Below are 15,802 nucleotides of genomic sequence, written 5' to 3' on the forward strand. Positions count from 1 at the left end.
TGGACTCCTGCACAGGCCAGCGCGATGACGTCATAGCTTGGGGAAAAGTCCAAGCCTCTCATAGGCTATAGGCTTAAAGTGGCTTAGGAGGCCTGCAGTTTTTTTCACAGTGGAAATGGGCAATAGGTAAGTATTAGTAATAATGTCCCATCAAATAAAACTGAGTGGGGGCAATAGCAGACATTATTACTGAGAGGGGGCACTAGAAGGCATTATTACTGAGTGGGGGGGGGGCACTATTGGCAATATTACTGAGTGGGCCACTAGGAGGCATTATTATTGAGTGGGGGCACTAGGAGGCTTTATTACTGATTGGGTTCTAGGAGGCAATATTACTGAGTGAGGGGGCACTAGGAGGAATTATTACTGAGTGGGGGTACTAGAAGGCATTATTACTGAGTGGGGGTACTAGAGGGCTCTATTACTGAGTGAAGGACCGTAGGAGGCATTATTACGGAGATGGGGCACTAGGAGGCATTATTACTAAGGAGGGCATTAGGAGGCAATAATACAGAGTTAGCGGTAGAATGAAGTTCTTTAGCGTTGTGGCCCCTTTACAGTAGGGGGCCTGGGTACAGATTTTACTTTAGGACCCAGAAGTTATACCTCTGGCAATTTAAACCCTACCTATCTCAAGTGTCCTTGAAAGCCTTCACAAATGTGTGAGGAAGAAATACATTTGGAAATTTTTCCTGGCGCTGTTCGTCGCGCTCATCTTTTTTAAATGACGTTTCTTTTAGGCAATTAAAAGTTTAAGGATTTTATTTATGTGCAAAAGCAACATGTTTTGAAGCCATACCAACTTTTTCATTAGGCATAACAAATTAGATAGTGCCCCCTGTTGGTAATTGGTAGGTTAGCATAAGTTATTCAACTGAAATTCAAATTCATCAAGTTGATGCCTGCGTTGTGAGTCTTTTATTCTTTTTTTTAACACATGAAAGACTTTAGTCTCTTTGTAATGATCAACATATGAAAATTATTTTTAATCACTGATGGCCATAGCTGCATTATGGTACAAAGTTGCAAGTATAAGGGTAACTTCACACGTAGCGTAAATACTGTGGATTTTCCGCAATGGATTTAGTTGTGGAACATCCGCAGAATAATACAGTAGCACCAAAGTGGATGACATTTGAACAGATCTCATCCACACGCTGCATAAATGATGAGCAGAAAAAAATGCTCAGAAATTGACCTGCGGTGCTTTTTTTTTTTAATCCGCAGCATGTAAATTGTATTTGCGTAATCGCTGCTTTTTTGTAGCGGGGTTTCCCCATTGAATTCAATAAGGAGGTGAAAAACGCAAAACAAATAGCAGATGTTGCGATTTTTGTGGCGGAAAAGCCGCGGTTCCACTGTAAACATCGCAACTCAAAAAAACGCAACTAAAAGAAACAACTTATACTTACTTACTGTGCTTCTTTTTTTGCTTTTGTTTTTTTCGGCTGAAATTCCCTGCGGCGACCGGGGCATATACGCTGTGAACATAGCCTGAGCTGAATGAGTATTTATAGAGACGTCTTCATAACATACATCTCCATCTTCAGCCATTAACATAGTTTACTCCAGCTTTTCAATTCTACTGACCAGATTTTGTAACACAAATTTGCAATGTACTTTGGTTCGCTACCTCCTATAAGAAGCGGTTTCTGTATTCCCAAAAAATTGGACGATCCCTTTGAGCAATATAAAAGTGAAAATGTACTGATGCAGATGTTGCGGACAACTCCGCTGCAGACCATAGGCTGCGGTGCGGAATTTGGCGTCCGCAGCATACACTGGCTGTTGCGGACGTGATGCGTACTAGTGGCAGAATTTCTCCATTGACTTCAATGGAGTTGCAAAATTACGCAATGAAATCCGCAGATGTTATGTGTGTTGCGTTGCGGATTGCTTTCACAAACAGGATATGTCATCATTCTGGCTGCACCTATGTGTTTCGAGGTCTATAGCCAGACTGAGATGGAATGTTTTAAAAGAGAGCAGAATGAACTCTTCACCTGAATATGCAAAGACTAATCCGCAGCATTTTACTTCACATTTTAGGCAAAGGCGCAACGGAATCTGCAATGCAGATTATGTGCGGCATTGATGTGGACAGTGTCTGAAGAATTCCACCACGTCTGAACATGCCCTTATGCCACGTTCAGATGTGATGGAATTGCTGTTGAATTCCGCTGAGGACAGTCCGCAGTGTAATTTTGCAGCAGCCGTTTAATACATTTGTTTCTATACATTTTTAGGAAACGTAGTTCAGATGTTGCGGAAATTAACTGTGCAGAAATCAGGCTGCGGTGCAGAATTTTCCCTCCACAGCATGCACATTATATTGCAGAGAAGCAGCGGAAATTTCACTGCGGATTTCAGCCTTTGCAATGCAAGAACTGAAATTTGTAGCAAGTTCGCTGTGATATCTGCAACATCTCAATTACCTGTCAAATATGCAAATGTTGCTGCAGATTCGTTGCGTAATTGCCCCGAATCTGCACCAAAATTTGCAGCGGAAAAATTCTGCCACGTCTGAACGTGGCCTTAGGGTGGGTTCACACGTGGCGGAATTTCACTTAAATTCCGCTGCGGACACTCTGCAGCGTTAATCCGCAGCGGAGCCGTTTCTCCATTGACTTCCACTTTAATTTAGCAGTGTTCCTTTAGACGATGCGTAAAATTCCGCTGCGGAGCATAGGCTGCGGAGCGGAATTTGGTGTCCGCAGCATGCTCTGTCTGTTGCGGAGCAGTGGCGGACTCATGGCGGAATTTCTCCATTGACTTCAATGGAGATTCTAATTTCCGCAATGAAGTCCGCAGCTGTCATGCACATGTTATGTGTGCTGCGGATGCGTCTTGCTTTTTTAACTTGACATTTCTTCATTCTGGCTGGACCTATGTATTTCTAGGTCTACAGCCAGACTGAGGAAGTCAATGGGGCTCCCGTAATGACGGGAGCGTTGCTAGGAGACGTCTGTAAATAGTCACTGTCCAGGGTGCTGAAAGAGTTAAGCGATCGGCAGTAACTGTTTCAGCCCCCTGGACAGTGACTACCGATCCCAATATACAGCAACCTGTAAAAAAATATAAGTTCATACTTACCGAGAACTCCCTGCTTCTGTCTCCAGTCCGGCCTCCCAGGATGACGTTTCAGTCTAAGTGACGGCTGCAGCCAATCACAGGCCAAGCACAGGCTGCAGCGGTCACATGGACTGGCGCGTCATCCAGGGAGGTCGGGCTGGATGCCGAAAGAGGGACGCGTCACCAAGACAACGGCCGGTAAGTATGAAATTTGTTTACTTTCACTAGGGAAAGTGCTGTCCCTTCTCTCTATCCTGCACTGATAGGGAGAAGGGAAGCACTTTTCCCGCAGTCCGCAGCAGCTAGTCCGCATCAATTTTCTGCACATTTTGGGCAGATCCGCAGCCGTAATCCGCAACCCGGATTAGGTGCGGCATTGATGCGGACAGTTGCGGAGGAAATCCGCCACGTGTGGCCATGCCCTTATAGTTAGAACTATTCAACTATGTGGGAACTCTGCTCTGATATCAAGACTCTTCTTGCAGTCAGAGAATGGAAATATTCTTGCTTACATTCTTGAGCTGAAAACCTTTTCTGCTCACATCTCATTCACACAATTTTGTGACTAATTATTATCATTCATCACATTCATCGCTATGTCCACACGTAATTTCTGCAGCAATTCCATTGAAAGTAGCAGACTTTCCACTGCGGCAAAAATGCACCATTTCCTGTGTTTTTGTTGGCGCTATAAAAGTAACATAAATAAATAAATAAATAAAATAAAAATGGTGCGGCTTTTGTTGCTTTTTTTTTTTTTTAATGCTGGGCGATGGTGACATCTCCTCTGAAAATGCAGCAATTCAGTCCACTTTCCGCAGCAGGAATTTACACGCTGCGGTCCAAAAAATACGCACTGCAGGTCAATTTCTGCTCTGAATTTTTACGCAGCGTGTGGATGAGCTTTGTAAAATCTCAGCCACTTTGCTGCTTCTGTATTCTGCTGCGTATTTTCCGTCTGCAATTCCGGACGGAAAATACGGAGCAATTCCGCTACGTGTGGAAAAGCCCTTACATGTATCAGAGTTCTCTCATGTAACAAACTGTACCTACGTGTCCGTTGGACAAATTCTTGACAGTTTTTTAATTCTGTAGAGGTAAACAACGAATGTGCGCATTCACTGACAGAAAGCAGCTGTATTGAAAATAGTAAGGAATTGTAAGAAAAAAAAGCTATATTAAAAAGTTGCATCATAAAAGCAGAAAAACGCTTTGAAAACGATTTACAATAATACTGAATTATCTGCATCTCCTAATGTCGCAAGTTAGAGTAAATAAAAATAAATATCTACAGAGATCTATTGAAGAACAGAACAAGTTTTATTAAACAAAAACATTTGACAGATACATTTACACTTCTGCTAAAAAATCCCAACCTAAAAAATGTGAAGAAGCAAATGGCACAGCCTGGCACTCACAATCAGCAGCGTACCAATAAGAATAAATTAGCAGATGCTAATTTGTAGAGAAATTGACAAGTGTCCCCCTCAGGCATATATCAAGTACATCTGTAACATCATTTACATGTCCACGAGGATGAAGACCAATGTTTCAAACCACATAGGAAAATGTCTAAATATCCTCAGTTCATCCATCCTTGACCTGCAGCTTCCACTGGCAGCTCATCTGTCACCACAGTGCTCAGAATTACTGCATCGCTAACATGTACAGATGGTCCTGCACCACTTACCCAGCTCCCAGCTCCATCCTGTCACTCCGCTGTGAACTCCCAATACTTCTAGCCATAAAACTGTTTCATGTATATTTGATCACAACCCCCTCTTTTCTCTTTACTTTCATTAACTGTATTGAAGGACGAACAACTTAAATGTCATTTCCACATTTCTGTTTAAATGACGTCCTATCACAGTTATCTGATTTAGTAGATATATGTATAGGACAGTTTATTTTAGGTGGAGTTATATTACTACAGATCTGCTGAAATGAAAAGGCTGCAGATCTATTGTCTTATTTTGTGCACAGGAGATATAGTATAGAAGTGATAGCCTAGAGGAAAAGATAAAAGTATTTCCCTAGCACCTTGCTAGAGAGGGGCCCCCATGAGTCCTTACCAAGCATGCTTCATAGAATTACAATGATATTACCAAAGACTAGCACAGCGTAATGTTCTCTCTAACACCGTTACCTTTGCATCAAATATAGCATTCCCAATTATAACTGTTCTATGTTATTATGCTTGTTTATAACTAACATATATACTGTATATAAATGCATGGTCTTTAGCCCATATATTTGATGTTATTTCATGACCAGTTATATATTATAAGAGCACCCAGGGGGTGTTTACATTGGTCATTCCATATATATTTGTAATGCTATTGGCCAGTGATGGTTGGTTTCTATTTAAGATCCATGCACAGTCTTAATACGAAGGACTCTCCAAACTCGGTACCATAATAACTCAGCTGTTCTATGCAGAATAACATACATTTGTAGTCGTGCAATGCTCAGGCAATTATGTATACTAATTATCTATATGATGTTACAGGTCATTGACTAAGGTCATGTTACTGTTCAACTATGCTTGTAAAACAGGACGGTGTTAATCTTACAATCATATTAAAAAAGATAGTGATGCCACCATAGATAGATTTATTATTATGAGGGGTGTATAAGCAGGTATGACCACCTGTTAAAAATGTAAAGAGGCTGCTCGAAAAACCTAGTCATTTTCCCAACAAAGTTTTTACGAACAGTCAAGTTTGCTATTTAGCATAGACATCGCACACCTAAATATATGCAGCCGTATAATGATTAAGGACAGATCAAGATTGATATGGCTCCCTCAAATTTTTGGAAAGAAGGAAAATGATAATTCATGTTTTCTCAAATAAATTGTGCCCTACACCGCCTAGACGATACTACCGTTTAAAGTGCTAAAAGGATTGCAAAATGTAGCCCCAACTCCACATATTGAAACTGTAGAACCAAGTCTTTAGATCTGCCGGCCAAAAGGTTGTTTTCTACTCGTCCACTTTCTACTTGTCTCCCCCCCCCCTTACCTTTGATATTCTTTATTTCAATTGTGTTGATAATTTAATGCTTATGTGTCTTTTTTCTGCAAAGTGTTACATTTTATACACCTCTGATGCGGTGCAGATATGTTTTTGCCTTTAGGCTCATGCTACATTTTTATCAATGTTGATATTTCAAATTGCCTTATTTCTGGAGGAAAAGAAAACATTTTTTTAGCCCCTCAACGACCGGCGTACAGTGTTTTTACGTCGGCCGTTCAGGGTAGTTCTTCTGAAGCGACGCGTTTCCAAGTCGACACTTCAGAAGACCTTTCCCCGCATCGTGCGGGGTGCTGCTAAAGGGCAACGGGCAAGGGCTTCAGGGCAACTATTGGAGATTGTCTCCGATAGCAGTTGTCTCCAATCATATTTAACCCCTCAGATGCGGTACTCAATAGCGAGCACCACATCTGAGTGATTTTAGAGGGAGTGGGCTCCCTCCCTCATCCCACTGGCATCCCTGCATGCATCACGGGGTGCCGATGGGTTCTATGGCAGCCTGGAGGCCTAAAAAAGGCCCCCAGGTCTGCCTTTAGTGATTGCCTGTTCGACTATGCCAGAGGCATGACCTAGCAGGTGCCTGTCAGTTTTTCACTGACCGGCAATAATACACTGCAATACAGAAGTATTGCAGTGTATTATAATACGAATCAAAAGTCTGCACAGTAAAGTCCCCTAGTGGGACTAAAAATAAAGTAAAAAAAAGTTAAATAAAGTATGAAATAAATAAATAAATGTCCCAAGTAAAAAAAAAACAAAAAAAAAAAAAAACACTTTATCCCCTTACAAAATACTTTATGAAAAAAAGTAAAAAGTTACTCATATTTGGTATCGCCACGTCCGTAACGAACCCAACTATAAAATGATTACATTATTTAACCCACACGGTGAACACCGTAAAAAATATAATAAAAAACAACGCCAGAATTGCTGTTTTCTGTTCATCCTGCCTTCAAAAGAAAATGGTACCAATACAAACTACAAGTTGTACTGCAAAAAAAAAGCCCTCATATAGCTGCATCGGTCAAAAAATAAAAAAGTTATGGCTCTTAAAATATGGCGACACAAGAGCAAATCATTTTGAAAAAAATGTGTTTTTACTGTGTAAAAGTAGGAAAAAATAAAAAAATCCATAGAAATTTGGTATCGTCGCAATCAGAATGACCTGCTGAATAAAGTTATTATGTTATTTATACCACACAGTAAACGGTGGAAAATTAAGACGCAAAACAAATGGTGAAATTTCAGGTTTTTTTCCAGTACCCCACTAAAAAAGTTATTAAAAAGTTAATCAATAAATTATATGTACCCCAAAATGGTACTATTATAAAATACAACTTGTCCCGCAAAAAAAAAGTCCTTATACAGCTATGTCGACGCAAAAATAAAAAAGTTATAAATCTTTGAATGCGACGATGGAAAAACGTAAAAAATTGTTCGGTCATTAAGGTTTAAAATACCTTCGGTATTAAGCGGTTAAATAAATACAAGCATTGCAAATAATACAGTGCCCTCATAATTTGATCATAAAATACCTCCATAATAGTGCCATATACTTCTCAAATGACATTGCCCAAATAATAACACACTGTAACCATGATATACATTTTAAATGATCTGTCAGAAGGAAAGTTTAGAGCAGAGAAATTAAAGTGGGGATGGGTTTGTGGAGACCCCTAAACCATGGAGGTCCCCGGACTTTTGTCCATGCTATAATCTGGCCCTGGCCAGTACTATCTTTAGGAGAGCAAAGCACTTGCTGTCCTAGTGACAATGGAAGAGGATACATTTTATTAAGGTGTCTTATATGTATAATGTGCTATTTTTGCAGAAGATATATTCTACGTCCAGCTGCCGGGCAATTTTCATGCTCCAAGTAGTTCACCCATGTACCGACTGTGCCCAAAACTAGTTATTTCTACACAGATTTTTCAAAGTACATTATTACACAATCAAATCACATAGTAAAACCAAAAAGAAGACACCCTTAAAACTACAAGCAAATAGCAGTACTTTAAACAAATTTGTATTCTTGACAGCAACAGCAGCTTGGTATGCAGTCACGCCGCAGGAAGCCTTTTACTATGTTATTACTTAATGTGCCACAGGTCAGATGTGGTAAAGTTCACATTTTAGCTGGTAATAGTTATTACACATTGAATGAAACAGGTCTACAAAAGAATCAATACATGTAAAGACTGGAAGGAATTAGGAGAAAGAATTATTGTCTGGGGGAATTAGATGTCAGTTTGAGTATTATAACTCTGACAAAGGTTCTCTCGCTTTCATTTACTAGAACACATAATGGGTGACGGAGAAGCTGGGAAACACTACTTAATCTAAATACATTATTTAACAAACAATTTAATGAATGCTGCATATGTAGCCAAGACAAACTTTAAAACTGCCTCCAACAATGACTTATTTATATGGAGCATTTTGCAATCATGCCACATTTGTGCAGACACTTGAGCTTAGGAATCTAAACCGCAAATTTGTTAATGTTTTTTCTTATGTTCATGTGTGTGTATATTTGTCAGCCTATGTGTGTGACAGTGTGTGTGTATTTCTATGTGCTCTATGTTAGCCTTTGTGTCTGTGTATGTCTGAGTGTGTCTGTGCATCTGACTGACTGTGTATATGTGTCCGTCTTTGACTGCCTCTGCATCTGAGTGTGTTGGTCAGTAGGTGCCTTTGTATGTGAGTACACAGTATATGTATGTAGGTGTCCATGTCTGTGTATCTGTGTATCTGAGTGTACGTGTATGTGTGTTTGTATTTGGGCATCTGAGTTTTTGTGTGACTATTTGTGTGTCTGTATGGCTATAGGCTACATTCACATCTGAGTTGAAGGCTCTGTTAGTAGCCTCCATTTCAGAATCTGTAAAAAATGCCAGAAAAATAGCGCACCATGCCAATTTCTTCTCGCAAAATGACTGATACCATGACGAAACATGACACGATCAATTAAAGCCAATGGGGTCTATCGGGCACCATTGTTTTTCGTCATGAAACGGATCCGGCACAGCATTGCTTTCTGTTTTTCTGCTCCTATGATGGAAGAGGTAAATGGAATTCTAAGCACATATGTAAACATAGCCTGAGCCTGTGTATATGAGTGTCTGTAGATGCCTATATGCGTAGTTGTATTTGTGCTTTGGAGTCTTTGTATGGGTATCGGTGTGTATGTGTTTGCCTGCAGGTGCCTTTGCATCTGTGTGTCTATAGGTGTATGTGTCTGTGTATATGAGTTTGTATGTGTATTTGTCCTTTGGAGTCTTTGTGTGGGTATCTGTGTGTCTATAGGTGTGCTTGTTTGTGAACATGAGTGTTTATGTTTTGTTTGTGCATCTGAGTATGTGTATGTGTCAATGTTTGTGTCCTTGTTTGTGCACGGTGCCTGTGAGTCTGAGTGTGTGTGTCTCTGTGTGTGTTTCTCTAACTGTGCATATCTGAGTAACGGTGTGTGCAGTCTGTGTCGTGTGCGTGTGTGTGCGCGCGCGTGTGTGTGTGTGTGTGTGTGCGTGTGTGCATGTCTGTGCGTTTAAACCCCCACAAATAAAAAATAAGAGTTTAGCAAGACTAAAACTCACTTCATAATATTAAATTGCAAGAAAAAAAACAACATTTTATTAGAGAATGTTTTATTTTGAATGTTTTCCCCCAGAATTTAAAACAGAAATGTAATTTGAAGCAGATAATGAGGCCACATCAGAATTCGTTTATTTTCTGCATGCAGATATTTTCCTATTGCTCAATTCCTTAAGCGCTACAAACCACCTCAATACGTGAGCACGGTAGCCGAAAAGAAGAAATAAAATACAAAACAAAGAAAAAGAAGCAGTCTTGACAAAACAGAAAGCCTTGAACAGCTGCAATGTTGATAACAGCGGCAAGGCTGATGTAAGTAAGAGCTGGAAACAAAAACAGAAAGAAAATCATTCTTAAGCATCTAAAAAAGTCTATGCGTTTTGCTTTTAGCTCCCTGAAACCTAGACAAATTGTGTTAAATGTGTCTAGCGTCCTAAGCACTTTTAAAATCTTATCGTACTCAACTACTGATTTATCAGCGGTCAGGCATAAATGGACAAAAACAGAATGACTGATTTACCACTGGGTTAATACGCCAACAGTACAAAGCCGGTAAAATGCACTCCAACTATTTCCTATTCCATAAAAAGAATGAAGATATCTCAGAGCTGAAGCACTTGTTAGAGTCTGATGTGGAAGAGAAAGCCTGAAGAAAAAAAACAACCAGCAGATGTTCTACTATATTCAGCATTTTACTACAGATACAAGGGGCTGGTCCAGCAGATGCTGCTTTGCATTTAACACCAGGTCAACTCAGTATCAGGTTTTTAGAAGGGATGTACGGCAATTTTATTATAAATGACTCAAATGCCAAATTCTTCTTAAATATATTTACGGGATATATTAATAATTTTGAAAAAAGTAATAGAAAGATATATAGCTATGAAAAAGATAGGAATATGAACAAATGTCTCCTGAGTAGAGGTGCTCTGTAACGCTCACAGTGTAAGTCCATCATATTGAAGAAAGTTGAGAAGTGTAACCTGTATATATAGGTGTAGCATGAAGCAAAAGCTAAACTTCCACCCGCCACTTAAATTCCAATGTTGCTGCATACTGTTCTGTATTAAAATGATGTGCCATGTAGGATCTATATATAGTATATAACTTAATATACAATTTTATAATGAGCTCCATCTGGATTGATTACATAGTTTGACAATTAGCATAATACATAATGTTGCCTACCTGCCTAAATAAGGGTGGCCCATAGGTTACAGAGTCCCGGTGCCAGAGAGATTCCAAAGGTCCCTCTACCTCTTAAAGAGTAACTGTAGCTTAAATTTTTTTTGGGATATGTCATAGATCAGTGGAGGTCTTGTTGCTCAGACTCCGTCACTGAAACGAAGGTGCAGAAGCACTTAGATGAGTGCCCTGCACCTTTGCCTATAATTGACGCGCTCTGTTAGGCTGTCTACGGCTCACATAGATGTTCTAACCCCTTAGTGACTAAGCCTGTTTTGGCCTTAAAGACCAGACCATTTTTTGCAAATCTGACATGTATCACTTGAAGTGGTAATAACTTTGAAATGCTTTTATTTTTTTTCAATCGATTCAAGATTGTTTTCTCACGACACATTGGACTTTAAGTTAGTGGTAAAATTTGATTGACACATTCAGTGTTTATTTATGAAAAACACCAAAATTTTGTGAAAAATTGCAAAAATTAGCATTCTATTTAAATTTAATGTATCTGCTTGTAAGACAGGTAGTAATACCACACAAAATAATGACTAGTTTACATTTCCCATATGTCTACTTTATGTTTGCATTGTTTTTTGAACGTCCTTTTATTTTTCTAGGACTTTACAAGGCTTAGAACTTTAGCAGCAATTTCTTACATTTTCAAGAAAATTTCAAAAAACTTATTTTAGGGACCGGTTCCGTTCTGACCTGGTTTTGAGGGCCTTATATACTATAAACCCCCCATAAATTCCCCATTTTAACTGAACCTCTCAAAAAATTCAAAACAGCATTTAGAAAGTTTCTTACTTGGCAGACAGGGGACCATTGTTAGGCCTCCTGTTGCCAACAGCCGATTGGCTAGCGTGGCGGCCCGGCTCTTTTAGCCGGGTAACCATGCTGCAATACTATGGCCAGTCAGTAGTGACTGACCAATCACAGCGATCGCTGGCGGGCCGCACCGCGATTGTTCCCTCGACGAATCACAGTGACTATCGGCTGTCTGTGACAGCCGATGTCACTGTTCTGTCACCATGTGTTTTGACATGGTGACAGAAAAGCACCATGACGTAACTGTACTTCATGGTGCCTTAATGCAGTGCAAACCATGACGTACAGTTGCGTCAAGGGGATAACAAGGAGTGCCAATTACAGTCGATGGTGCAGGGTGCTCAGCTAAGTGCTTCTGCACCTTTGATTCAGTGATCTTTGGGGTCTCAGCACCTGGACTCCCATTGATCAAACTTCTATTTGAAAAGTTTGTCATTTTAAAAGTTTTTTTTAAACTACAATTACCCTTTAAGAGGACACCAGTGCTATACCTAGCAAGTGATAGTAAGGGGCCCTGTTACAGACTTTAATTTGGAGCTTAAGAGATTTGTTATGCTTTTGCTGCATATTTATACAGCTCCTGTTCTGTTATGTTGCAGGGCCGTTCACTCATTACGCTAGATGTGATTGGAAATGGGCGTAACTAATAGGTTTTATGCCAGCATGGTGCACTACATGTAACCATGTGACTGGCACACTTAGGGCATGTTCAGACGTGGCAGAAATTTTCCGCTGCAAATTAAAGGCAATTACGCAACGAATCTGCAGCAACATTTGCATATTTGACAGGTAATTCAGATGTCATGCGGACTTGTCGCAGGTCTCAGTTTTTGCATTGCAAAGGCTGAAATCTGCAGTGAAATTCCGCTGCTTCTCTGCAACAGACTGTGCATGCTGCGGAGTGTAAATTCTGAACTGCAGCCTAAATTCTGCACTGTTATTTTCCAAAGTGTCTGAACTAAGTTACTCTAAAAATGTATAGAAAGCAATGGAAAAAATGGCTGCTGCGGATTTCCATTGCGGACTGACTGCAGCAGAACTCCACAGAAATTCTCGTCTGAACATGCCCTTATAGAAGCTATATCTGTGTGCAGTGATTATACTATGCAGCCACCCCCTTCATGAATAGTAGGCCTGAGAGTGGATCTTCATTAGTTTTTTGCACCTGAGCAATCTCCCTCTATGTAGCATTGTGGTTTGTCTGCATCCTGTTGGGAATAGGTGTTTCTACCTGCCCTTGTATGAGTAAGTATGGCCTTTTTCAGTGATTTTAGATGTGATTGCTAAGCTATGTTGTGCCTATTGTGATGCAAAGAATGGAGATCTGTGTATGTAAAATATATGGGCAAAAATTACAGAAAAACACGAAGATGTGTAATTAAAAAACAAGCAATCCACATTTTGTTTGCAAAACAAGCATTGTAAAGAACAATATTATTCAATAAAGCATGCCATATTTATTAAGTTCTTGCTACTTTTTGGAGCACCTACAATATTTGTGTCATTTTCTGAGAAAAAAAAGGGGACATAGCATTCAAGTTAGACTCTGTGCAACAGATTTACAAGACTTTCTGCTACTTTTTTTGTACAGAAATATGGAAATGAACTATATAAGGTCCAACATGGCATTATTTTTCAGCTGTGTCCTATTTTTCAATCATTTAAGATTTTGTATACAACTTTACTATAATTAGCAGGGGCGTAACTAGGAAACACTGGACCGCATAGCAAACTTTTGACTGGGCCCCCCTCCTCTGGTTGCCTCAAACAGCCCGCCCTTGTAGATAGTGCCCTCCTGTAAATAGTGCCATACAGCCCCCTTCTGTAGACAGTGCCATACAGCCCCCCTGTAGACAGTGCTATACAGCGCCCCCTGTATACAGGGCTATACAGCCCCCCCCCTGTAGACTGCTATACAGATCACATGCTGATAGTGCTATACAGCCCCCCCTGTAGACAGTACTATACAGACCCCCCTGTAGACAGTACTATACAGCACCCCCTGTAGACAGGGCTATACAGCCTCCCTATACAGTGCTATACAGCCCTTCTTGTAGACAGTGCTATACTTTCAAATATCACAAAGAGGGACAATCGATGCGGAGCACAGAGACACATTTTTTTATTTTAAGCCACACCTCTAATCCCACCAATACACACCTGGTTCAGCCCACACAGTATCTTTCTCCCATAGTGCCTCCCACATAGTATAATGCCCCCATAGCTGCCACCATACAGTATAATGCCCCCATAGAGTATAATGCCCACACAGATGCCCCCTACAGTATAATGACCACACAGATTTTCCCCATGCAGTACAATGCCGAAACAAATTCCCTCATACAGCATAATGCCCCATAGCTGTCCCATGCAGCATAAAACCCCCATAGCTCCCCCCACAGTATAATGCTCCCCATAGCTGCCCCCACAGTATAATGCTCCCCATAGCTGCCCCACATAGTATAATTCACCACACAGTATAATGCCCCCATAGCTGCCCCACACACAGTATAATGCCACCCATAGCAGCCCCCACAGTATAATGCCTCACGCATTATAATGCCCCCATACAGTATAATGCCCCCAGAGTATAATGCCCCCATACAGTATAATGCCCCCATATAGTAAAATGCTCCTATAGCAGCCACCATGTCAGCTCCTCTTCTCTACCCAGTATAATACCCCATAGCTCCCCCACAGTATAATGCTCCCCATAGATGCCCCACATAGTATAATTCACTATACAGAATAATGCCCCCATATAGCTGTCCCCACAGTATAATGCCCCCATAGCTGTCCCCACAGTATAATGCCACCACAGTATAATGCCCCCACAATATAATACCCCCCATACAGTATAATGCCCCCACAATATAATGCTCCCCATGCAGTATAATTCCCCCACAGTATAATGCCCCCACAATATAATGTCCCATACAGTATAATGCCACTCATATAGTATAATGCTCCTATAGCTGCCACCATATCAGTCCACATTCCCTACCAAGTATAATGGCGATAGTGCCTAATAGAAAAATAATAACATAATTACTTACCTATCCCCAGTCCCACGACGGGTGCAGGATCCTTCTCCTCTGGTCTATGCTGTGAGTGACTCTGAGCAGACAGGCGCGATAACGTTACAACGTTGCACCTGCCTGCGCCGAGCCGCTCATGGCAGAGTGAATGATGGAGCAAGGAGCCGTTGCTCCAGCATTCAGGAAGCGGGACCAGCACGGTTAGCGCTGTATGGTTATGGGGGCCTGGTGGGCCCCCCAAGCTTAGGAGCCAGGTCGCAATTGCGACCGTTGCAGCCCCTAGAGCTACGCCACATAGTAGCCTATTGCAGAGCAGGGAGATACCTTCCTGCTCTTTAACCCCTTCAGGACACAGCCTGTTTTGGCCTTTTGGACGCAGGCGATTTTTTCAAATCTGACATGTGTCTCTTTATGTGGTAATAACTCCGGAATGCTTTTACCTATACAAGCAATTCTGAGACTGTTTTCTCGTGACATATTGTACTTTACGTCTGTGAAAAAATTTGGTCCATAAATTCAGTATTTATTTGTGAAAAACACCAATATTTAGAGAAAATTTGCAAAAAATTTAATTTTTCCAATTTTAAATGTATCTGTTTGCAAAACAGATATTAATACCACACAAAATAGTTACTAGTTAACAATCCCCATATGTCTACTTTATGTTGGCATAGTTTTTTTAACATCCTTTTATTTTTCTAGGACGTTACAAAGCTTAGATCTTTAGCAGCAATTTCTCACATTTTCAAGAAATTTCCAAAACCTATTTTTTCATGGACCAGTTCAGTTCTGAAGTGGCTTTGAGGGCCTTATATATTAGAAACTCCCCATAATTCACCCCATTTTAAAAACGACACCCCTCAAAGTATTCAAAACAGCATTCAGAAAGTTTCTTAACCCTTTAGGCATTTCACAGGAATTAAAGCAATGTAGAGGTGTAATTTACAAATGTAATTTTTTTTGCAGAAATTAATTTGTAATAAAATAATTTCTGTAACACAGAAGGTTTTACCAGAGAAACGCAACTCAATATTTATTGGCCAGATTCTGCAG

At 40.4% G+C, this 15,802-nt stretch overlaps 1 protein-coding gene across 13 annotated transcripts in view; it reads right to left on the minus strand.

Annotated features, from left to right (window-relative positions):
* The window catches only part of TENM3 (teneurin transmembrane protein 3), a 1,030,160-nt gene that overhangs the window by 957,046 nt on the left and 57,312 nt on the right, over positions 1–15,802 (minus strand). The window lies entirely within an intron of this gene.

Source organism: Rhinoderma darwinii, chromosome 1 (genome assembly GCF_050947455.1).
Source record: "Rhinoderma darwinii isolate aRhiDar2 chromosome 1, aRhiDar2.hap1, whole genome shotgun sequence".
In the NCBI taxonomy this organism is placed as follows: domain Eukaryota; kingdom Metazoa; phylum Chordata; class Amphibia; order Anura; family Rhinodermatidae; genus Rhinoderma; species Rhinoderma darwinii.